The following is a 26,483-nucleotide window of genomic DNA, read 5'->3' on the forward strand; positions in this document are numbered from 1 at the left end:
ATTTCATCTGTCGCCCCATCCAAATCTGAGCTTGGAGGCAATGAAGGTAATAAGATGCTTATAATATCTGTTCTAATTGTTTTTTTACAATAAAAGTGATGGAGAGTAACTTGAAAATAATTTCCTTAAATGTGAATGGTTTAAATATCCAGGAAAAAAAGTAATTGGTAAATATGATGAGGAAAAACAAGGGTGAATAATTAAACCCAATAGGATTGTTCTGTTTTCAGTTCATGGGAGATAGATGTAATTCCAATTCCTGTATAAATGTTAAAAATTGCTGTTCAAGTTCTATATCATGCATATAGTATAGTAGACTTTCCAACTAGTATATGTTCTAGCTACTTTCAGGGGCACATTTACTAAAACTTGAATTTATTTTTTTATGAAAACAAATCTGACCAAATTGCCTTCCACTATTTTAACTCATCAATACTTTTTTCGGAGCAACAAAATGTCACAACAAAGTTGAGCGTCAATTTCTCAGCGAAAATCTGTCTTTTTCGGATTATCGTGCGAAAACCCTGAATTTTTTAAATTATCAAGTAAAGGTTATTCTAGTTGTTAATTCAATTTTCCCACTTTGAATCAAGTTAAATTAAATAAAAAGTGATCTATATTATACAATTGTCACTTTTGTTCACAAAACCGACGTGAATCTCTGTCTATTGAAGTGCAAAGCTATGAACCTAATCTAATATGGTGTCATTTTAGTATTCTAGTCAGGCTCCCAGCTTGAATTTAAGACCAGACTGGGGGTTAGGGTTCAACCAAAATAATGTACCCTTGGTAAATGCGTTCATCCATGAACAAAATCGAGCGTCAAATATCGGACGAAAACCTTTAATTCTTCGAATGTCAAGAAACAACTTCAGGGACATCTGCCTTTGACTTCTACATAACCTCGGCAGGTTTGAGATGACGTATTTTCGAATTTTCGATTTCTAGCAGCTTTGGGATAAAAAATTTTAACCACCAAAGATTTCGAGTTTTCCCACTAAAAACTTTGACTAATAATGCCATTTTTTTCTCATAACTCTAGAGTAATTGTATTATATTTCAAACTGCATCAAAATGGATTCAATTGCACTTGCATTCTGATGTTATTAGGGTGCAAGTTACATCTAGCATTGGAGGATAAGTCACTTCTGGAGCACATGTTTAAAATTGTGTTTTCATCTAATTTATTAGCATGCTTCTTGACGCAACCTGCTGTGGGAACCCTGGAACTACTGCCAGGTTCTGGTTAGTGTTACTCCAGGATTCCCCAGCATCGGTAGGTGCAGTTGTGCACCATTCATGGATGCTCTAGCAGCCAAGAGAAAATGCAGGAGTGTGTTTGGACACATGCACCTCAATAAAATTAGGAGCATTTGTAATGACTTATGTGTGCTCATAAGCTGTAATATTTTTTCTGTTTCTCTTTACTGCAGCCAGGATTTTCTGTGCTCCTGAGCATATTTAATCTTTAAAATTAATACATTAACGCCTACAGACTTGCAACCACAAAGGCACCATCTATAAGGCAGATTATCTAGAACAGCCTTTACCTAAGCAGCCTTTGACGCAATTATACTTTATTTAGTAACTAGCAGTTTCCCACGTAACTGATGCAACTTCATAACTATTTTGCTGATTTTAGCTATAATATATATAAGAACTAGCAAACCAACAAAACACAATGAGTGTTTCCCTTGGTATGTATGAACATGCCTTGGATTCAAAATGCTGAAATTCAATTTTCCCACTTTGCATCAAGTTAAATTAAATAAAAAGTGATCTACATTATACAATTGTCACTTTTGTTCACATAACCCACCCCAATCTCTGTCTATTGAAGTGCAAAACTATGAACCTAATCTAATATGGTGTCATTTTAGTATTCTAGTCAGGCTCCCAGCTTGAATTTCACACCAGACTGGAGGTTAGGATTTAAAAAAAATAATGCACCCTTGGTTAATGTGTTCATCCATGAACTTGTCAGTCATAATCACCCACACTGGGGCTATTCTGTGCATCTCAATGTATTTGACAAGTTCATGGGCATTTATTTTATTCCATATATATGTCTTAACCTCCTGGATCAAAAATAAATTTGCCGATTTGACAAGAATACTAGTACAAAACATAAATTGACACTGTTATATGGTTATACAAAACAAATGGCAGCTCTGAATTATCGCTAAACTTTTAGGTAGATGAAAACTCTATTTTGTATCAATTATAAAATATTATTGGACAAAAGCATGTATTTCCACAGGTGTGTTACTGTGTGTATTCAAAGAAGAACTGATGACTAAAGAAGTAGCTAGAATGTTGTACATTATGTTTTGGGCTTCTGTACCAACCCAAGGCAACCACAGCCCTTCAGCAACGAAGATCTGTGCCTCCAAATATTCCCCAGTTTCTCCCCATCTGCTTTTCTGCTGATTCACTGCACATACTCTGTGCTGCTGTCACTTACTGAGCTTATGGACCCACTCAAAATATAGAACACATAAGGGGGAATGTAATACGCTTCGATATTGCAAAAAACATTTGCAAAGACGTTTGCAAAGACGTTTGCGCCAGTTAGCGACCATGTTTGTGCCATTTTTGACTGATTAAGACCTCAAGAACTTCCTCTCAAAGTTTTCTACCAAACTACTTCTGCAAATGTTCACAGTGTCTGTAATAAAATTTTGCAATCACAAACCGTTTTTTGTGGCAAAATATTTAATAAAACTCCAGAGCAGGCCTAACGCAGAATACATTCTGACAAGCGAATTTTTATTTGTAAAGTTTTGCTCTTTGTAAATTGTATTACATTCCCCCTACAGAATATAAATGTCACTGTATAAGACTGATCAGTAATTAATACAAATAATTACTACATACAAGGATAGAAACATTTGCAACTTGCATAATAATTTAATAAGCAGCCTTGCAGCATATATATACTTTATTACATATTTATGACCAATCTCATTTTCTACTTGATAATTTGCAATGACCCTGAAAGCTGGCCATTGTAAGTTACCTGTAACTGCAGCGTGTCCAGCGTGTTTGCCGTCCGCGCGTGCGTCTTTGCGCGGGCGCGTGTCCGTTCATTCGGAGGCGCGCGCGCGCGTCGCGATGGACGCGGGCGCGTTAACGCTGCGTCATTACGTTTTGGCGCCAAACTTGTCCCTGTAAATAGATGTCAGCAAGAGCAAACAGTGCTTGGTGATTTCCCTTGCTTGTACTCGTTTTTGGTGTCTCCTGATTACCCTTGGATTTGCTTTCTTGTTACCGACCTCGGCCTGACTTTGGACTTCGATTCTCTTCTGCCTGCCTACCGACCTTCCGCCTGATTATCGATACGACTATCTTCTGCCTGCCTCTGACCTCGGCCTGTCCCTGACTACGTACTACTTGCTGCCTGCCTATTGGCCCTTTGCCTGATATTCGACCACGCTTTTGTCTCATCGTGTCTAACCCTGCGAGCTGTACACTAACAGCAGTTTTAACTGCTCTTCCTACTTAAGTCTCCAAAAGAGCCTGACAGCCATAGATACAAATATATAGTCATACGAATTGAAGTTTAGTACAATTTTTGGACTGTGTGTGGATCTTTCCGACATTTTTCGTACCACGTCGATCTGTCGTTTAATCAATCAGACAGGTTAAAAGATTTCAGTCGGCTAATCATAATTTCTCTGCATGTATTGCCAAAATATCAATGGGAGCTTGTAATTAAATTTTATCGGACATAACTTTCTACGATTGCTGTCATGGCCAGAATATCATCTGATTTGTTCTTTAACTATTATATTAAATCTGAATGATTAGTTGCAGGTTGGAAGGCTGGAATGGAAGTTTGTTCGTCCGGTATAGCCTAATAATCTGCACGTTTATGGCCAGCTTTAATTTAGCTTCTCAACAACTGCTCAGAGCCCACTGAGCCCACAGACACTTTTCAAGATAATGACCCCCTGTGACAAATTTGAAGTCCTGGATTATTTCTGCTATTGAGAAGCTTTAACTTTAGGCTGGTACAGTAAGTTCATTTTATAAAATATGGCATTTTTAGCCATATTTATTTTTCTGGTTTAGCTCTTTTAAACATGTGCTGAATATATTCATCTAACTGTGCAAAAGCAAATTCATGCTGTAATATAAAAATCTCCTAGAACCTTGTGGGACAATATGGCACCTACAAATAGTTTAAGTTCCACATGAATGAACACAGAACAGCAAATTCCATTGTTATCATTGGCATCTGCTGTGTGGGATGGCTGCCAAGCTTTATTTCCAATTCAATTAAACAATTTGCCTCCAAAATTCTGCATTCAGACCAGTGCTTTACATTGCTTTTGAATAAAGCAAAGGAAAACAAAGGTACAATTTGGTTAAAAACAAACAAAAAAAAATCCCAGAGAGAACAGTAGTGCTTTATTCTGCTTATAGATTTGTATGTTGGGCAGGTGAAAGTTCTTTACACGGTATAGTTACATAATAGCAGGGGTTGAGTGAATAATAAAGACCAATTAGAACAAAGAATAAGAGCAATAAAGAATGGGGAGGGGGAAGCATAAACAAGAAAGAAAATAATTATGACAAAGTCAATAGGAGTGAGTAAAAAAAAGTTTTGGTTTGGCAAAAGCAAAATCACAGACGAGGAATGCTGATAGGACATAAAATTAAAAACAGCCTAAAAAAAGGACTTATAGAGAGGGTGCAAAATAATGATGTTAATAGGACCCCCACACTGGCTGCAGTCTGCAGAGCACTGCCTCTGATGTTGGAGATTTAATGAAGTAGCCTCTGAGAGAATGGAAGGGATGGTCCTCGCTGCACAGATGGCTCTTTGTCACCACTGACACCTGCCATCTGCTTGTTTGTGTAAATGATGTTGGAGGGGGGATCTCGAGCTTCCAATCTGCTAAACTGCCTCCGCCAGCTTCCACTGACCTCCTGACCTCATGTCAGACAGGTCCAGAGAGTTTGTTCTTTCAGCTCAGTGGGTCCTTCCTTCCCTATATTTACAGTCCCTTCCCAGCCAAAGAAGTTCACAGAAGTAGCAGCTGAGGCTGGCCCGTGGCTCCTCTCACTCCAGGGTTCTGTGCTTGGGTTATCATACTGACGAGGGCAGGAAAATCTTCTCCTTGAACACCCATGGTGAGAAAGCAGAAAAAAAACAGACAATGGCAAGCGTGCAGCAGCCCACCATTGACACACAGACCGTTCAAGGGCTATTGTAGTAATAAGTGTAAAAATAAAGAGTCCTGGGAAACAGCGGTTGTGTTAACTACTTCTTTACCATCGAATTTGGCTATAAATGGTGTAACAGTTAGATAATACTTGCTTGATTAGACGCAATTGTGTAAAGCCAGCTAACGGCACGTAAGAGTAAAAGAAAGGACATTTTGTCACAGGCAGACTCTCTTAAAGGGCATGTAAAGGCAAAAAAATAAAATCCCATTTTTACTTTCTTTAATGAAAAATAAATCTATCTCCAATATACATATTCTTTTATAAGAAACCTGACTGTATGCAGTGAAATTCTCCCTTCATTTACTGCTGTGGATAGGAATTGTCAGACAGTCCCTAACTGCTGTGCAGTGAAACAATCAGACTTATGAACAGCAGAGGGAGCCCCCGCCTTACTTCCCAGCCTGTCAGAACTCCAACAGCTTTGTTTCCCTGTAGAGCAGTCGGCGACTGTGAAAAGATTTGTGTTGGATTTTATTTTTGCCTTTACATCTCCTTTAATGTTTCTAACGCCAGCAGCAGGGACAAAGATCATGGATCCAGATTTAAACAGATAAACTGGGAGGATTATTTTGCTGCAGCCACTGAGTTGGAGACAGTTTGTATAAAACAATACAAAAACTATAAAATCCACATTAGATTACATGACAACACAGGACCCAGTGCAGTCTGCATATTCTGAATCAGTCTTGCTGTATCGGCTTCTGGCAGATATTATTTGATTTGTGCTGTTTTGATAATTTATGATGGCCCCTAAGCAGCCCAGACCACACTGAGCATGTGCATGGACTTGGTCTTGTAAAGATGTTTAACAAAATTACAAGATGACAGCTCCCTGTGACCAACTTTGAAAGCATAAATCATTTGTTTTAATAAGTTTTTTTGCTGCAGTAAGTTCATGTTTATGTTTAGTATACAAAATACAGCATTTCTAGCCTTATTCTATTTTAGACTTTCCTCGTCCTTTAATAGTACAGCCAGAAGGGCAAATATATAACATATATGTCTTTGAAAATAAAATAGAAATATTATTCTTTCTGGGTCCCTTAGACACCTCTTGATGCTCATCCTTAGACACCTCTTTATTCTCATCATAAGTGGGATATGATAAGGTCTATATATGTTGTGTGCGTAGTACATATTTACATGTGTATTTGTGAGTGTTTGTGTGTGTGCGTGTGTTCAAATTTTATATGTTTATCCAGTGTGAGTATGATTTCTGTGTAATAACTATGTTGTTTTGTGTGGTGTTATAGGTATTATTGTGCATGTGGAATGGATCATTGTGTGTGTGTATAAAGATGTGTTTTTTTGTAATAATCTGGAGCTGTGGATTACATGCTAGCAATGTGTTGTTTCGTAACAGATTGATAATATATTGATATTGATAATGGGTTGAATGCAGAGGTCCTCTTGTGTTTGTTTGTATGAATTTTGTGGTTACAGCCTCATTGCACCTCTGCTTAATAGTTTAAAAATTAGTGGTGAGCACAACTTTCCCTTTTTTGCTATGGTTTATGGCAGTGACCAGCTCCATTTTGTAGCTTCCACCCTTCCCAGTTATGGTCAGGTGATCCCAGTGGTGGCCAATAAAAGGGCAGCCATTTGAGAGTTTTTTAACCTTGAAAGCAAGCAAGTTGCAGATAAAGTGTACAATGTATAATGAAGCAACAGACGAAAGTGAGGATAGGACTGGCCAGACATAATTGCCCATCTTAAATATATTGCAATACATGGACAAACAATCCCCATTTTGCTTGAAGGGTAAGGCATTTTTTAGTAGCTTAAGGCACAAAATGTTCCAGTGTCCTTAATATATTGATAATGGGTCGAGTGCAGAGGATGTCTTGTGTTTGATAGTTTTGTGACAGCTTCATATGGCCTGCCTTAGGTTTATTTGTAATGAAATAAAATAATTGCAAATTGCACTATAAAAGAAGCTCTGGATATTGGGTGCATGTGAATTCTGTTTTATTCATAGTTATGTAAGTAAATTCAAACCCAGTCTGTTTTGGAGTGGTTTTAATCTGTGATTTGATTTCATTCCAGTACAGGTGCTGCCAAAGGAGATGGGCATTGAAAGTACCAATTCTATTTTTGCTGATGATACTAAATTGTGCAGAACTACTAATTGTGCAGATCCATGCTGGATGCTGCCACTTTGCAGAGTGATTTGTCTTAATTGGAAAACTGGGCTGCAAACTGTAAAATGAGGTTCAGTGTTGATAAATGCAAGGTTATGGACTTTGGTAGAAATAATATAAATGCAAGATATACACTAAGGGACAGATTTATCAAGGGTCGAATTTTGAAGTAATGGGAGTTTTTTTTGAACTCCCATAACTTTGAAATTTGAATAGTAAAAGACCAATTGAAATGTATGAAAAAAATCGAAGATTTTAACTTTGGGTGAATAGGCTCGTTCGAATTGAAGTTTTAGCTCATTCGATCGAATTTGAATATTCGAGTATTTGTCCCAAAAAATTTTGGTTTCTCAAAGTCCACCAAATGACTCCAAATTGGTTCTAGGAGGTCCCCCAAAGGCTAAAAAAAGCAATTTGGCAGGCTTTAGATGGTGAATGGTCGAAGTCAAAGTCTTAAAGATAAATTTCGATAGTCAAATTTTTTTCGAAGAACACAAAAATAGCTTGAAATCCTAATTTTTTTACTTTTAATTTTCACTTCGACCCTTGATAAATCTGCCCCTTAATGTCATTGTTTTGGGAGTTTCCTTAATTGAGAAGTATCTAGGTTTTTTTTGTAAAAAACAAGTTGTCTAATTCCAGTCAGTGTCATTCTGTGGCCAGTAAAGCAAATAAATTACTGTCTTGCATAAAAAAAGCTCAAGGGATGAAAACATAATTTTACTTTATAGGTCCCTATAGGTACAGTTTTATGCTCCGGTCCTTAAGAGGGATATATATGAGCTGGAGAGAATGCAGAGACGTGCAACTAAACTGGTTAAGGGGATGGAAGATTTAAACTATGAGGGTACTCATAGTTAATTTGATTTATCAAAAAGGTGGGTTTTCTCACATTTTTTTAAAAAACATTAAAAATCCAGCATATTCTATATCATAGATTCCTAAAAAAAAAGTTTAGCCACTTGCAAAATCTTTATCAGGCTAAAAAACCTAAACAAAAATGTAACAATAATTTTTAAACATAATTTTAAACTACCACTAAAAAGTGGAAAAAGAACTTAAGGGCTGTTATCTAATAAAATGCACTGAATTTGCCCAGGTGATGAACCCATAGCTAAAAATTAACAGGTAGGATTTGCTGGTCCCCTGTTTAAAAGCAAACATCTTATTGGTTTCTATAGGTTACTGCTACTGGGCAAACTTAGTGCCTTTTATTACATATGGGGGTAAATCTTCTTTACAAAAGTGCAGCATGTTGACAATAAATACCCATTTTTTTCCCCTCACAATACAGATTTTTTTCTGAGAATTGCAGCATTATTGTAGTTGCGCACAATATAGTTCCTATTGCATTTGCATGCAATGCATGTTCATGTATTTGTGAATCGAGCACAAGTTGCAACTAGCATTATCAGAGTGGTCACTTCTAGTGAATCAACATGCACAGTGTTAATCAGGGTCAAACTGGAGGGCCCAGGGCCCATCGGGGTGGATGCTGTCTCAGGGTCCCCACAAGCCCCGACCCTGCCGCAAAATCTCAGGCACTTTCCCAGCACCCCGCAGTCCAGTCCGAACCTGGTGTTAATATTGACATGAGTGTGATTCGTCCTTTGTGGCTTTTGATGCAAAGGCCTGTCGGACCCCAAAATTACTGAATCAACTGTATCCTGAGAAATACATAGGAGGGGTAATAATGTGGAAATAATTGCAAGAGCAACTGCAATGTGCAAGGGGCCCAAAAGCACACCCCTTAAAACCCATTCAAAGTGTGTGTTACTTTGCCCCTGATGTAAAATAAAAACAAAATCTAGTACAAGTTGCAGAGTACAAGTCCTTATCTCCTGATGCAGGGTGATAAGTACAGGGACCTGTTGCAGCCCGTGCTCTTGGTGCTCTCTAACATGCATGTCTGAATGATGCAGGTAGCGCTGTATCTATAGTTTTCTTTATTTCGGAGTTGGCAGCATATCAACCCATGTATGCCCTACCTGTATCTAACCTGAAATTATTTGGACTCGTCTGGTTTTTCTGTCTGGGTGATTACTGTGTTGACTCATTCAATATTTTACAGGTGAGATTGAATGAGAGGGGTTATCTAAAGGCTAAACTCCATAGGAGATTTTGAAGGATGGTGTTGGATCGAAAAAACACATCCTACTAGTCAGATGTAGTCGCACGGGTCAACTATAATGGACTGATACAAAAATCTAATGTCTAAACTACATGCCATCTGACACAACACGACTGTTGGATGCAAACGCTGCATGCTGCCTCTTTATCTGATGACTTAAAATGTGTCTGACCAACTTTTTTTTTCAATTGAAATACATTGACTGTCGGATGTAGATGCCTGAACAAACTACACCATCAGACTTTATCTGATCCGAGCTATTCTCGCTATAGGGGGATCAGATTTCATAGAATCCTATAAATCCTACTGATATCTTTGTATATGCCCTCAGATGTTCATGTGGTCTCCTCTTTATAGAGTAAACCACACAAATAATTTGTGATCAAATATCACATCATAGAAATGTACCTTTAATACCCAAGGGATTTTAAATATTTAGTTATTGAACAAGTTTTACCCCCCAAAAGGGGTTGTGATTGATTTACAATCCAGTGGATTAAATAAGGACTATGACTTTATTTATGGCTTGATCAATACTGGTGGTTGTTGTAATGTGTTTTATACAATTTTGTGATCGGAAAAATAGTATTCATGTTGTAATTATATATCTTTAATATTAGTTATATGGGGAGCAATATTGCCCATGTGTCCAAGCCCAGCACAGGACACCATCTTTAATACTTCTAGGGGGTCTTCCCACCTACTCACACTTCTTGGTGAGGACAAAGCATTAAATAGCTTGTGCTTCTAGAGCAGCTATATAAGAATATAGCTTTTATTTGGCTAATACTCATTGTGTCACTCCTTCTGTAGATTCTCCTTCCTTTATTTCAACCCAGACTTATTTCAACCCAGACCCTTTTTAGGACATAACAGTGCCAATTTGACTGTAACCAAGATATATGGTATGACATCACCTAATAGGGCTACACCAGTACTTTTTTTTTTTTACTAAGGGTGCTAAAAATACATAGAAACTGCTCTCTCTGGGGCTCATTTGTAAACAGTGGGAAAATTTGCACCTGGGCAGTAACCCATTGCAACCTATCAGTGATTACTTTTTACAGCCAGCTTCAGGTTAAGCACTGGAAGCCCAGGTGAAAATGTGCCCACTGTTTATAAATGACCCCCGCTCCCTCTCCAATTCCAGATTATGAAGGAATTCCACCATTCACATCATCATACTAAAAGTTAAACCTTGTTACAAGAATCTAAACCTATTATGTGTTCAGTCTTTGTCTGTCAGTATGCTTTTTTAACATTTGCATTATTTAAAATGGATCAAGCCCATTATTTGCTTAAATGTAATAATTGTGATATATGTACTGTAAGTAATGATTACAGTAACTTAGCAAGGTTGCAGATTGTTTTAGTATAGTACAGACAATATGGTTTAATAGGGTAATAGCTTGTGGCATAGTAAACATTAAGGTTCTGGCCACACGAGCAGATTCAGGGAGATTGGTTGTCCCAGCGACAAATCTTCTCTTCTTCGTGGCGACAATCTCCCCGAACTGCCTTTGGGCGACTATGAAAAACGAAGCTCCGCGTGTGCGTGTTGACGCCCCTCCGAAGAAGAGGAGATTTGTTGCTGGGGCGACTAATCTCCCGAATCTGCTTGTGTGGCCAGACCCTAAAGAGCAAATCAACCCCAAATTTAAAATGTGCCTAATAAAAGAAAATATAATTCTAAGCAACTTTCCATTATAAATGTATTAAAACATTTAAGTGAGTTACTTGTAAATCAATTGATATTAAAAGCAGCATTTACTTAACTTAGCAACTTAGCTGGTTGTTACTTTTTAAACAATGCTGCAAAAGCCAGTCTCCTCCATCAAGACAGGTCTGTCAGTTGTTGGCTTGTCTTACATTGTTTCAAAAGCCAGAGCCACTAGGGCAGAGGATAGAAAGGCACAGACAAACACTGCTTTCAATGGCAATACATATATAAATAACCTAAAAACTTAAAATAACATTTGTAATGAATATATATTCATTCAGTTAAGAGATGATGTAACCTACAAATAAAGGTTTGTATTTATTTGCATAATTATACAGTACAAATATGACAATATTATCATATCTTATATGCAGAGTACAACTAATTAACATAGATTACCTCATTATATATTGCTGGTGGATAAGAGCTTATACAAGTGATGTCCACGCTTCAATTCTATCTGACAAGTAGTTGTAACCTGTACAATTTCGCACTCATCAGTGAATTAACCCTTTGGGTAACTGAGGGCGACTACTATGGGCCTTTTGATCTAACTCACATGACTTAATGTAGCTAATCCCCACTATGATGCTTCTTATATGATCTCATCAGTTTTGAACACGATCAATCTTTAAGCATCTGGGATATACTACATAATCCAGCAAATAATGTGCTCCTCCTAATTTTTGGTTTTCACCCTTGGGTCATTTTAATACATACCAATAAAGGTTAAGTTTTACGTTTCTGTTCATGGGATTCATGGAATAACAAATGGGGTGGTGCAATCTTTGGGTCATTCTTTACTCTCCATAGAACATTTATTGCATTTGTTTTTGCTTATTAATACAAACAAAACACCCAAGGTTGCAGCACAGGGTCAGGTTTATGAGCCAAAACCAATAGCAAAGCGAACATAGGTGCTAAGCTGCAGTGCAGTTGTCAACAGCAACCAAGCAGGCCTTTTATTCATTGCCCAGCTTGTAAAAGAATAATACAGTATATAATGCGCAGGAAGCCGTGTACATTACACTAAGGGGGGCTATTTAAGATTGCTTTGAAGAAACCTAAAAGCTGCTTCATTCCAAAAGGCAGTTTGGGTATAATTATGGAAATTGCAGAGCTTTTTCAGCCCGAAAAACTCACCTGGAGTTTACTTAAAGATTGTGTGTGCCAAAAAGCATGAGCAATCTTAAATAGGCCCCTAGATGTCTGCCTCAAAGGTTGTGATTGTTTGGAATTGAAAATGCTTCATTGTTGGGGAACAAACATGGCCTGTTACCTCTATTAGTAAATGAGAAATAAATTATTTTTGTAAGGACTTACGTAGTTAGGACAAATAAATCAAAATCAGTAGTTCGTAATCCAGGGTGTTTAATTGCTATTTTAGTGTCAGGAGTGATACCTATCGTTCCTTTTGTTTGCCTTCCTCTAAATCAACAAGTAGAGGGTTTTGCAACAGTTGAACTTTTCTTCTTCTTTATGCTCACTTAAATGTAACTATGAGAAGTGTACACTGTTCTCTGACCTTTAGCAAATGCTGCACAAACAACTTATAGATAATCACCTGTAGCAGGTTTCATTGTTTTCATGGGATCTCAACTACAACGAATAGAAACGGAGCACAGAGGGGTCACTATAGAAAGAAAAATGCAATCTACATTAAACTTGATGTCAACGACTGTACTACAGTGATATCAAGTAACCTCGTTTCATTAGGGTGATTATGAACCAGCCTTGGATTTTTCAAAACTGAATTCATTTTAAATGGTAACATGAAATAAAGTCTCAAAGTACCCAGTGTAAATCCATTTTATCCTAATGACATGGGGCTGCTTGACATCTCTGAGTTAAAATTCCCTGAAGCCATTGCCCTTAGAGACATAAAGCTTCCTTTAGAAATTGCCCTGTAGTACGAAACACAAAAACAGGCAGAATATTGCATTTGTAAAAAGAAATAAAAAAACAGATACACCATGCTGCTCTAAGTGGGTGCATCTACTACTCATGTCTGAGGTGGCAGACACAACACACCTTTTTAACCCCCTGCACATGCCTCTTCTCCACTTGGGGGTAAATTCACTAACCTCCGGAAATTTGCCAGCGACAGCTTTGCTCACATCGCCAGGTGAAAATTCACTAAAATGCAAAGTTGCGTCCAGGGCGCCGAAGGATGGCAAAGTTTCGCTTGAGTTAATTCGGCAAGCAAAGTGAAGTTGCACTAGCGTTGGGTAATTTGCATATGGCGGTAAGTTAAATTTCAATGAATGTATATGTTGCAGCAAATACATTACACTACACAAGGAAATGTAGGGGGGAAACCGGGTACCCTAAAATAAATTACGATCTTTTGCAGCCTATCACCCTGAGAAATTAAAAAGTCGCCAGCATTTTTTGGGACTTTGGAACTATTTTTTGAGGAAGTCCTATCTACTCTATTGCACTTCGTCTGGTCTGAGGTGGTGAAGGTAAGTCTGGCGCAAGAGGTAACACGTTCAGTATAATCTGCATCTTCGTGAATTTGTGAAGTAACGCTCTTTCGCCAGAGCGAAACTTCATCTGGCGTAGGAATGCTAAGTAGTGCTAGAGTCTACTTCGCTAGCAAAGTTATGCCAGTGACCGTTAATAAATCTGCAGAATTTTCACCAACGTTAGTCACTAAAGTGCCCTTTACTAAATTTGCCCCTTTGGCTGAAGATGGATGGGATCACTAGTAAAGGTACCAATGTGGGATTTCTGCTTCCCCTGGTGAAGGCCCTGGCTCCTCTAAAGTTAGACTTATTGCCTAACTTTTTAGAAAAGAGTTGTGCAAATATAAAATGCTGGCACTCTTTTGCTAAAGAATTAGATTTAAGATGAATGTATGAATTGATGTCAACGCATTTGTTTTCATGCATCAGATCCAATTGCATCAGGCACATAGCCCTTGGCCACAAAGACATTGGAATTATGGGAAAAATGTTTCATTGTTGGTAAAAAAACATGGAGGTTCTGAAATTGTACTTGAAATTGAACACTGCACATATGTAAGTAAATGACCCCTTATGAGTTGCCACATTTGATTTTTCTTTTTTAAATTGTCTTTCCTTTCCTTCACCAGAAACTTTCTGATAACTATTTGTAGTAATAGAATAAACCCAATAGATAAATGTGCTTGTTGATGCTAATATACAGTATACAGGTATGCGATCCCTTATATGGAAACCCATTATCCAGAAACCTCGGAATAATGGGAAGGCCATCTCCTTCATAGAGTCCATATTAAGCAAATAATTCTAGTTTCTGTTCAATGATTTCCTTTATACTGTAAAACAGCTAGGGGATCCATTGTCCAGAAAGCTCTGATTTATGGAAAGACCATCTTCCATAGACTTAGTTTTGAGCAAATAATTTAATAATAATATTTTTTTTAATTCCCTTTTCTCTGTACTATTAAAACGTTACCTTGTACTTCATGGTTATTTAGATGCATAAATCCATATTGGGGCAAAACAATCCTATTGGGTTCAATTAATATTTAAATGATTTTTAATAGACTTACGTTATGGAGATCCAGATTATGGGGAAACCCCTTTATACGGGGCATTCTGTTTAATAGATTTATATATATATATATATAATTATTTATTCTTAGCGTAAGCTGTAAGATGATGCTCAGCTTTGTAAACCTTTATGTTCCTGTACTTTCATAAAGCTGTGGGAAAAAAGTAGGACAAGCAAGCAGATAAAATGGCAGTTTAATTGTTTTCTGTTTGTTTTGCTAAGAGATCATGAACCTTACTCGCAAAGTAGATGAGGAGCATCAGGAAGTTTAAAGAGAAACCAACATATTTTTACAGCATTAGGTAAGTCTTTGAACTGTAAAATGAATCTGGTTAATGTGTATGTAGTTTATCTGTGCACCAAATGTGTGAATCAGTTAAGCATTTAGATGAAAAGAGTGTCCAGAGCATATTAGAGATATTGTATTTCCTTTGTTAATAACTCAATATGCATTTGCTATTAACTGATGTGACATGCAATGTCCTCTCTTCTAATTTAAACCATCTCATTTTAATGACAAAGGTATTTTGAAAGTGCTGAGCAGTTTGTCTTTCCTGACATACTCGCAAAGTGAGGCTTTTACATCCTCTTTAGCACTGCAAGGTCCTGAAAAGGACTGAGGTCCAATATACAGACAAAGCTAAACACAAGATATTAGAAACTGTTCCTTATTGGTATTATATGGAAATAATAAAAGAGATACTGTCGGCACATACTGTAGTTGTATCCTAAAATAATTATTATTATTATAATAATATGTTATCATATTTATTATAAAAGACCCATAATTTTGTTTTACACTAGTGCCTCGTATTTCACATACTGTATTTAGAATTTCTCATTTGTTTCATTCATATTATTATATTAAAGTATTTTTCAAGCAGCAGTGTAGACAATATGTTAAGCGAACCTTTCAGATAAAGGGAAATCCACCCTGCTTTGTCTTATGGGACAATGGTTGTTATCTGGAGTGTGTAAGTAGAATCCAGGCCATAAAGCAAGAGAGAGCCTCTGTTATGTGCCTGAAAGGAAACAGAAAAAAGTGGCAATGTGTCTTTCAAAAGCTACTGTACATTATGCAATATTACACAGTGTAAACATTTTTATTCTGACATCAATATACTTTTTAAGGTACATATAGAGATGTTTCTGGAAGGAAAGAGGACATTATAGACAGATAGCAGGAGATATATTGTCACATACAAAAGAACAAGAAAGTGGCCACTAGACTAAGGAATAGAATATTCACTTGATTTAACACAAATGGTTCTACGTGTGCACAGCAAGGTTATGGCATAGATGACTTATTGGACAAGTACAAAATGCAAGGTTGTAGTGACTTTAAGGTCTATAAGGTATATATATATATATTTACAGGGCGGATTTCAGTGGCGGGCGCCCCTAGGCTGAAGGGTTGCCACCTTTTCCAGAAAAAAATACCCGTCTTCCTATATATTTATCTTTTTTCCCTATTAATAACATTGGGATCAACCATCATTTTTACCGAGTGGTCCTATTGGCGGACCTAGGGGTCCTAGCACCCGCCCCCCCCAGTGCTCTGGTGGGCACAGGCACAACGGAGCACTGAGGAGCTGCATGTCCCTGCTGCTCCCTATAGAGTGGCTGAGAGGCTCCTAGGAATTTGCCACCCTAGGCCCGGGCCTTTGTGGCCTCGCCACAAATCTGGGCCTATATATATATTGTGACAGCTTTTATGGGGGAATTAGCGTTTGGAAGGCAGGTAGCGTAGGATTTTGGAGCTTAGAGACAGGGACACCAAGGTTTAGGACAAAAACACAGGTTTATTAAGCACTGGACATTCCCAACAAAAAGGCAACAGAAAAATGTTCAGGTTACAGTTCAACTTCACTGTAGAACATGCAGGGTACAGTTCAGTAAATACACTGCAAAACATTCAGGGTTTTCCCCCCTCTGGTCGCTCACCATCAAGGGAAACTCTCACCCTCTTGTACCTTGAAGTATTTGGGCTTCACACTCAGCCCTGCTGGCTTACCCTCCTGGGATTCAGACTCACTAGCCTCTGCCAGTCCTTTCCTCTTTCTTTCCCCACAAGGGATTTAGGCTCCAAGCTCTGGAACTCTCTTGCTGGCAGAAAAGACCCTTCTGCCCAGCTCTGTCTCTCACAGCACCTCACTTCCCTGGAGAGCCTTGAGCTATGCTCACACAGCCCTTTTACATGGTCAGGTAGATCCTCTCTCAGCTGCCACTTAATTACCTGGCTGAGAGGGAATATTAACCCTACCTGAGCCAAGTATTCCTTTGCAACACCTATCTTGCAGTCTAAATGTACTCTTTTCCATGTACTTTCCTGCAAGACAGTGGTATTTTCCAAACACTCTGTCACAATATATATATGTGTGTGTGTGTGTGTGTGTGTGTGTGTGTGTGTGTGTGTGTGTGTGTGTGTGTGTGTGTGTGTGTGTTTATATTAACATGACTCTGTGAGTATGTATATATATTTATCTAATGCAACTACATACAGTAATTAGAGTTGGACTGGGCCATCAGGATACTGAGAAAACTCAATAGGCCTCACTGACCCAGGTCCACTCTCAGAGGTGGCACAGGGAGGGAGGTCCTTGAGGTCATAGCCCGTTGAGCTCCCTAGATAGCCAAGTTCGACACTGACAGTAACTTTGAACTCAGAAAAATATGATCCAGCCGGTAATACAACCTGGCAATAACTTGGCTCACTGCATATAACAATTATGCGGTGAGCGAATCGAATGATTTCAAGATATTGCTTATAGCCCTTTTGTTTAGACATGCATTCTTTAGTCCCCTATCATTTTTTATTAATCTTTATTTATTTTACTATTTCCCCCTTTTCTAGGTATAAGATTTCCTGATTCTGAGATACGACTAAAAAAGATATGTAAACAAAAGATGGCACAGCAGGAAACAGGTACAATACACCCCATCGCTCATGGAAAAGGAAAATAATTCATAAAACTGTGAAAATCTGTTATACACAGAATTGACACAAATATTACATTATTTTAAGTCAATTGTGAGCATCATGTTTGACATTTCTGGATTTTTTGGGTTTCAGATTTAATTCATCAGGATTCTTTGGCACTCAATCCTATTAAATCTCCAATATTGCCAAATTTCAAACACAAACATTTTATCATTATAGTAATCTGTTTATGATTGCATGAGTTTTTTGGTTCAATCATCAAGAAAACCACTATGAGTTTCACCTAAAAGCTGCCAAGCTTTTTTGGCCTGAAACCTAGCATGAGTATGGAAACTCATGGTGGATTTCCTTGATTGCTCGAGCCAAAAAGTTTCAGCATTCAGAAATTGGCCGCATTGTGTCAGCAAGTTATGCAGAGCATTAATTTTTAGTATACAGTTTTAGGGGAAGATTTATCAAAATGTGAGATTACAGCTCACCACAGAAAAATTCTCCCACTAGGAAAATCCCATAGGATTGAATGGAAAGTGGGAGAATTTTTCTGTAGTGAGTTCTAATAACACATTATGATAAATCTGTCCCTTGGTAATTTAGTAAACAATGGTCAGAATAAAAACAACAAAATAAAAATGGGAACAAAAGGCTCACACAAGTTTACTTTATTGTTGTCTATTTACATAGGGTCCCTATTTAATATCAATCTTGGGATCCGTGGAGGGGACTTGGAGACATCTCTTCTCTCCAAGGAAAGTGAATTAATTTTCCTAATCAATACTCTAAGCCCACAGGGTCTCAATGAAAGCATCACCATGAATATTTTCATTTGACTTCCCACTATACTGTCGCTATGTCTGTATCCCTATATTACTTAATCCCTGATTACAATTGTATTTGATGATTGCTTTTTGTAACATATTTCTAGTCATTTCTATATATGTTACTAATTCACCATTCAGATTCCCCAGTTTGTTACTGTCTGGTTACATTGTATTAGAACTATTGATGCCAAATGACACTAATTACAAGTTCTCCTTAGAAGCATGGGGTGGACATACTGTGTAATGTACAGTCCCACCCCCTGTGTCAAGATTGGCCAATTCAAACTTTGAGGGGCATGTGCCTCTCTATTTAAACCTGCACCCTATCAGCGCCAAAAAATAGCCTTTGACAAAGCTTGCAGTTGAGCAAGCGAAACGCGCGTCAGGCGCTTTGAGCAATTTCTTCTTTTTTAACTGTTAGGTAGGGACGGGAGAATAAGGAAACTGGTGCTAAACGGAAGGGTGGAAGGGAGGTTCGGGTTGCTAAGATACGTCAGCGCAACGCTCCGTTAGCTGGACCTCTCTGTTCAGCGTTTCAGAGTACCTGTAAGGCGGTGCGGGACTAACCGGCACACTAACGTCTTAAGGTACTGGTGGAGGAAGGGGGCTTCGGTAGCAAGTCGGCAGCTAAGTCAATACGGGGTTCTGCTCCTCCTTCGTTGACGCTCACTGCTATACCGATCGGAGCAAAATTAGACAATAGCCCCATGCTGGTCGATCTGTCAGCCTTCCTAATTAAGAAGCAATAGGCAGATTTAATGTGGCAGATTTTCCTGCCTCCCGTTTAGCAACGCACCAATTCTTATGGAAGGTGTGCGTGCTGGAGCATGTTAAATCTTCCTGCTCCAACATAACCACACTCGGATACGAATGTATCCAAGCGGGGACACACTGCCTAAATAAGGTCTATGGCACAGGACTTAGATCCACTTGCCACAATATACTGTATCAAACTGTACCCTACATCCCACCCGAACGTATATACACAGTGGGCCACCAGCACTTCATTACGGTTGGGATAGATGTGGGCTAATTACTGCCACTGTGTTTGAAAAACCCACATCATTATTCCAACTTCCAAATACCGTCTAGTAGCTGTCGACCTTGAGTCAATTACAGCTTCCTCACCTAACCTTGGTTTTAATACACACTTTATACTCAATTTGTCTCATATTAATTTTAGGATGTAATTAATAAAAGTTACGTTTTATTATTATTTTTTGTTCTGGGAATTCAACTAAGCAGGGTGGGAAGGTGCAATTATATGGGTCATACTTTTTTCTTTTTTCTTATCACTATATATTATTTACGACCTTGCACACCACCATTTTGTTTCACATCTCTATCAATGGGAGGTGCTACCTACCTTTTCTCTTATTTATCTTAAATCTTTTCCCCAAAATTTGGGGCTTCTGGGTTTAGCACACATTGGTTTACTAATTTAGGCTCTTAACATTTAGCTGTGTAATTATGGCCGCTCCAATACCGAGTTTACAATCTCGTTTTGATAAATGGTCTACTCAGCTGTCAGATGTGTTTTCAGTTACCACTAATATGGACAGGGCTGTTCCAGCAGAGGATTGTAATTGGAGGGCTACACTTAGAAGCTATCAGCAACAACAAATCAAACTCTCTAAATCATGGTGGACTGTATCCACATATAATAAATATATGGAGAATAATATCATACCACGTGGCCTCCGTATTAAAATTCTACCTACCTTTGAGGTTCACGATGATAGCTTCAGAAAAAGGTGGGAGGATACGTTACATAAATGCTCCATGCAACTTTTAACTCTAGCATGCGAACATGAGAACCAAACAGTCAAGAACCTAACAAGTAAAATCAACGAGATTGAAAAACAAATGTCTGAATTTTCCCAGAATGAACAATTTGTCTTACGTATGTCCAGAGTTAATATTGAGATTGATAGAATGGTGCAGGATACAATAGATAAGAAAAGACAGAAATTTGTTCGGGACATGCACGATTATTCAGTTGGTACCATTTTTCAGTGGGGACGTAAAGCTACAAGTAGAAGGCAGACTTCGCAGAGCGATCTTTCCTTATCTGATAAATCAGAGGATGAAACCTCACAGCAGTCTGGTAATACCAGAAAGAAGAAAGAAGAGGGTTAGGAGAGGGGGGAAGGGAATTAAGAAATCGGGAGAGATGGGCATATCCGCGTCAAAACCATTGGGAGAGGGGACAATACAGAAGGAAAAGGACACAGAGAAATTAACTGTGATTAATTTGAGTGAACATGCCCTTACTGATATTCAAAATCAGATATTAACTAAGGGCCTGTCCTTCTCACCCAGCTTTGATATCAACCCATTCTGTCTCTATAAAGATCTCTTCCTTTTCTGTAGGAAGCTTTTGCTCAAAAAATATTTCAATAAGGATACACCTGCTGAGATGCAATCCACGATTAATCCCCTTCTACGCATACCTAGCCCTCTCAATCCACATGATTTAGGAGAATCATCCTCCCATGAGCAAAGCACATTTGATCAGGCAGTTTCAGATCTCAATGACCTAATGACAGAACAGATGACACCAATAGGCATTATGAAACCAAAGAGTCGTTTTATGCCACCTAGACACACCAGTTCCGCTGTCAATGTGTTCTGTGAGTTGGTCATGAACGATTTTCTGAATTTGCCTAGGCAAGGCCAAGATAACCTCACTAGGGAGGAACGGGTGGCTATTCAACAAATTTCCGAATGGGACGATGTTGTTATCAAACCCTCAGATAAGGGCGGCAACGTGGTAATTTGGCCACGCATACTGTATATGACAGAAGCACTTAAGCAATTGAATGACAACTCTTGTTACCACAGATTACACTGTGACCCTACTGAGAAATTTAGGACAAAGTACAACAGTCTGATTGAGGATGGCTACCACACAGGACTGATGACTAGAAGTGAATATAAAGCCCTGATTAACACCTCCTCCACCACCCCGACTTTTTACATGTTGCCTAAAGTGCATAAAAATTTAATGAAACCACCTGGTCGTCCGATTGTATCAGGGAATGGGAATCTATGTGAGAAAGCCAGTCAATATATTGATACCAAACTAAGGAATTTCGTTATTAATCTTCCCTCATACATTCGTGATACAGGGGACTTGCTATCTAAATTGCAAGACATCAAGACTGAATCTGGAACATTTTTGGTGGGCTGTGATGTGGAATCTTTATATTCATCGATTGCCCACAGACATGGCCTACAGGCGGTTAGATTCTTCATGGAGACTGAAAGCAACTGGGATGGCCAGTATATAGATTTCATGACTGAACTAACCCAATTCTGCTTAAATCACAACTTCTTTGTATTTAATGATAAGTTTTATCTGCAAGTAAGAGGGGTTGCCATGGGAGCTGCATTCGCACCTACATATGCCAACCTATTTATGGGCTGGTGGGAAGCTTCCTGGGTATTTGGAGATCAGATGTCCCAATTTACCCAATATATAGCCACTTGGTTTCGCTATATTGATGACTTAGTTTTCCTATGGACCGGTAGCCGGGAATGTCTGGAGAAATTCTTGCTGGTACTGAATAACAATGATCTAAACATTAGGCTGACACACACGATCAGTAACCAGAAGCTGGACTTCCTAGATATTACATTGATTTTGAATCAAGATGGTACAATATCCACAGACTTATTTCGCAAATCTACCGCTACCAATTCCATACTACATTTTCAGAGCCATCACCCAATCTCGACCAAAAGGGGAATCCCAATTGGCGAATTTTTGAGATTACGGCGGAACTGTTCAGATCTGGCTACCTTTTAAACTGAGAGCGAGAGAATTTACAGAGAGACTTAAAGCAAGAGGTTACTCTCACTCCATAATCCAAAAAGCCTATTCTAGGGCACTTAACACACAAAGAAATGACTTACTGAATAAGACAAAAAAATCTGATAATTCATTGGAGCAACCCACCAGATTTATCAGCACTTTTTGCAGACAATGGCCTGAGATTAATTCTATTCTGACGAAACACTGGCATATATTACTTACTGATCCCACTCTGGCCACATCAATAGATTCCTGTCCACAATTATGTAGCCGTAGAGCTCCAAATTTACGGGATCGTTTGGTTAAAAGTCATTTTTCCAAACATAAGACAAAACCTGGAAGAACAGGTTCATTTCCATGTGGAAAATGTAAAGCATGCAAGTATATACACAATTTAACAGAGGTCACAGATAGATTCGGTAAACCATACAAAGTGACACATTACTTTTCATGCAACACGACCAATGTGATCTATCTTTTAATTTGTCCATGTAATAAAATGTACATAGGCAAAACCAATCGAGCTTTTAAGAGAAGAATTCTTGAGCATGTGTCAAGCATTGACAATGCCTCAGATTGGGTAAAAGCTAATAAGAAACTTCCACCAGTGAGCAGACATTTCATGGATAAACATAACAGCATGAGTAAGGGATTACATGCGGTTGGTCTATTTAATATCAATCTTGGGATCCGTGGAGGGGACTTGGAGACATCTCTTCTCTCCAAGGAAAGTGAATTAATTTTCCTAATCAATACTCTAAGCCCACAGGGTCTCAATGAAAGCATCACCATGAATATTTTCATTTGACTTCCCACTATACTGTCGCTATGTCTGTATCCCTATATTACTTAATCCCTGATTACAATTGTATTTGATGATTGCTCTTTGTAACATATTTCTAGTCATTTCTATATATGTTACTAATTCACCATTCAGATTCCCCAGTTTGCTACTGTCTGGTTACATTGTATTAGAACTATTGATGCCAAATGACACTAATTACAAGTTCTCCTTAGAAGCATGGGGTGGACATACTGTGTAATGTACAGTCCCACCCCCTGTGTCAAGATTGGCCAATTCAAACTTTGAGGGGCATGTGCCTCTCTATTTAAACCTGCACCCTATCAGCGCCAAAAAATAGCCTTTGACAAAGCTTGCAGTTGAGCAAGCGAAACGCGCGTCAGGCGCTTTGAGCAATTTCTTCTTTTTTAACTGTTAGGTAGGGACGGGAGAATAAGGAAACTGGTGCTAAACGGAAGGGTGGAAGGGAGGTTCGGGTTGCTAAGATACGTCAGTGCAACGCTCCGTTAGCTGGACCTCTCTGTTCAGCGTTTCAGAGTACCTGTAAGGCGGTGCGGGACTAACCGGCACACTAACGTCTTAAGGTACTGGTGAAGGAAGGGGGCTTCGGTAGCAAGTCGGCAGCTAAGTCAATACGGGGTTCTGCTCCTCCTTCGTTGACGCTCACTGCTATACCGATCGGAGCAAAATTAGACAATAGCCCCATGCTGGTCGATCTGTCAGCCTTCCTAATTAAGAAGCAATAGGCAGATTTAATGTGGCAGATTTTCCTGCCTCCCGTTTAGCAACGCACCAATTCTTATGGAAGGTGTGCGTGCTGGAGCATGTTAAATCTTCCTGCTCCAACATAACCACACTCGGATACGAATGTATCCAAGCGGGGACACACTGCCTAAATAAGGTCTATGGCACAGGACTTAGATCCACTTGCCACAATATACTGTATCAAACTGTACCCTACATCCCACCCGAACGTATATACACAGTGGGCCACCAGCACTTCATTACGGTTGGGATAGATGTGGGCTAATTACTGCCACTGTGTTTGAAAAACCCACATCATTATTCCAACTTCCAAATACCGTCTAGTAGCTGTCGACCTTGAGTCAATTACAGCTTCCTCACCTAACCTTGGTTTTAATACACACTTTATACTCAATTTGTCTCATATTAATTTTAGGATGTAATTAATAAAAGTTACGTTTTATTATTATTTTTTGTTCTGGGAATTCAACTAAGCAGGGTGGGAAGGTGCAATTATATGGGTCATACTTTTTTCTTTTTTCTTATCACTATATATTATTTACGACCTTGCACACCACCATTTTGTTTCACATCTCTATCAATGGGAGGTGCTACCTACCTTTTCTCTTATTTATCCCTCAATATACACTCTTAAACCCAAAGCTACATATATATATATATGGTAATGAATATAGTTTTATAGCTGATAGCTGCTAAACAAAGGTTAATATCAACAGGTAAAGGCCATACACTGTATTCCCTAAATAAATACTACAAACGTAGCACTGTTGAAAGTAAAACAAAACACAAAAAAAACTGAAATTGGAGTTGTCCTAGCCAAAGTAAACTAGTAAACTCACTTAATGTTAGAAGTAAAACACAAATTTGAGATATTTGAGATTTTTTCCACAATTTTACATGTGGATTTTTTCACAAATAAGGTAACATTCATATTTTTTATTGTGAGTTTATTGGAACTAGAAAAAAAGTCTAGAATTACACAAAAACAAATTTTCATAAATAGGCCTCTAAGTATTTTATCAGTGTTGGTTGAAACTTTCAATATGGTACAATTCATATCCACCCTTCAGTGCATCACACCACAGTACAGTACACATTATGACCCATATCCCACTACCCAACAGCATTATTTGGTCAGCTATACTTAGTACTAGTGATGGGCGAATTTGCACCGTTTTGCTTCGCCGAAAAATCCGCGAATTTCGCGCGAAATTCCCGAAACGGCGAAAAATTCGCAAAATGGCGCCGGCGTCTCGTTTTTGACGCCAGCGCCCGTTTTTGACGCCGGCGCCCATTTTTTCGAAAAAAAAATTTTGACGCCGGCGAATTTTTGCCGCGAATTTTCGCGGGCGTTTCGCGAATTTATTCGCTGGCGGCGAAACGCGCAAATTCGCCGCGAATTCGCGCCTGGCGAATAAATTCGCCCATCACTACTTAGTACTTATTAAGGTCAGTTCTTTCATATTACTATTTTATTGTAAGAAACAATGTACTGCCACTATTGAATGTGAGGATGTTCGATATCATTGATATCCCATTTTGGTTGTATGTTTATAAATGTAAACATATGGTCCCTTCCTACCTGTTTGATATGCATGCAAGATGTTCCAGTCAGGATTATATAAGATATCTCCTGCCATACAGGCTGACTGGCTCCGTTATCTATGGTGTGTCTCTCAGCACTGCAGGAGTTACATGACTCCCTGCAGTGGTTGGCAAAGAATCAAAGCCTATTCTATTCTCCTTGCTTTCTAATGGTAATATGTTTGCTGATATAACTGTGTATGTGATCAGTATTCTGAATCACACACACACACATATGGAGTAAACAGAAATATTCTTGTTTATTGTGTGCCTCTCAGTAAAAAGATGCTTAAGCCCTACAGTCCTGCATATATTGGATCCTGTATCCACACTAAATAGCCATATACACTGCAGGTAAGCTAAACTGACCAAAATGAAAAAGATTCATTTAAAAGGTGCAAACTGTGTTAACGTTCCTATTACATAACAAACCATTTCTAACCTTTTGTTCTTCTTCTATGTCAGGATTACACAGAATGCATAGGGCATCTACCTGCTGACCATCAGAAAAAAACCTGGTACTAAATTGTCCTGTATGCTCACCTAATGGATTGCAATGGACACAACTAAAGAAGACACTTTATTAAGAAAAGGATTATTCAACAGGCATCTAATACAACATAACAATATCTGCACATAGGGACTTGCCCATGCTACATGTTAAAGTCCAGTTAAAGGAATTGCTCCCATAAATGCCCCTTCCCATGAGTGCTTATGCCCCACAGGTAGTGTAACACCATCCAAAGTACCTCTGCCTTTGCATAATTGCATAATTAGCTACTGCAAGACTATTTTTCTTTAGAAAACTCAGACACTGGGATAATTTGGGTACTAAAAAATTTCAATAGCTGATGATTTGCAGACAATTTTAATACACTGTAATAAACTGACACCTTTGTTTCTGACCCACTGGAGCAATTTGTGTCGCTTACATCAAATGTGACATGTTAAATTATCTTTCTAGTAGCTCTGTATAGTGATGAGTGAAT

The 26,483-nt window shown here is 38.5% G+C and overlaps 1 long non-coding RNA gene across 1 annotated transcript; it reads left to right on the forward strand.

Annotated features, from left to right (window-relative positions):
• Positions 1 to 26,399, forward strand: LOC108716321. The gene is made up of 4 exons (XR_001935652.2): positions 1 to 46; positions 14,990 to 15,069; positions 17,622 to 17,693; positions 25,960 to 26,399. It is a non-coding gene; the product is annotated as an uncharacterized LOC108716321 (long non-coding RNA).
• The last annotated feature ends 84 nt before the right edge of the window (positions 26,400 to 26,483 follow it).

This window comes from Xenopus laevis, chromosome 5L (genome assembly GCF_017654675.1).
Source record: "Xenopus laevis strain J_2021 chromosome 5L, Xenopus_laevis_v10.1, whole genome shotgun sequence".
Lineage (NCBI taxonomy): Eukaryota > Metazoa > Chordata > Amphibia > Anura > Pipidae > Xenopus > Xenopus laevis.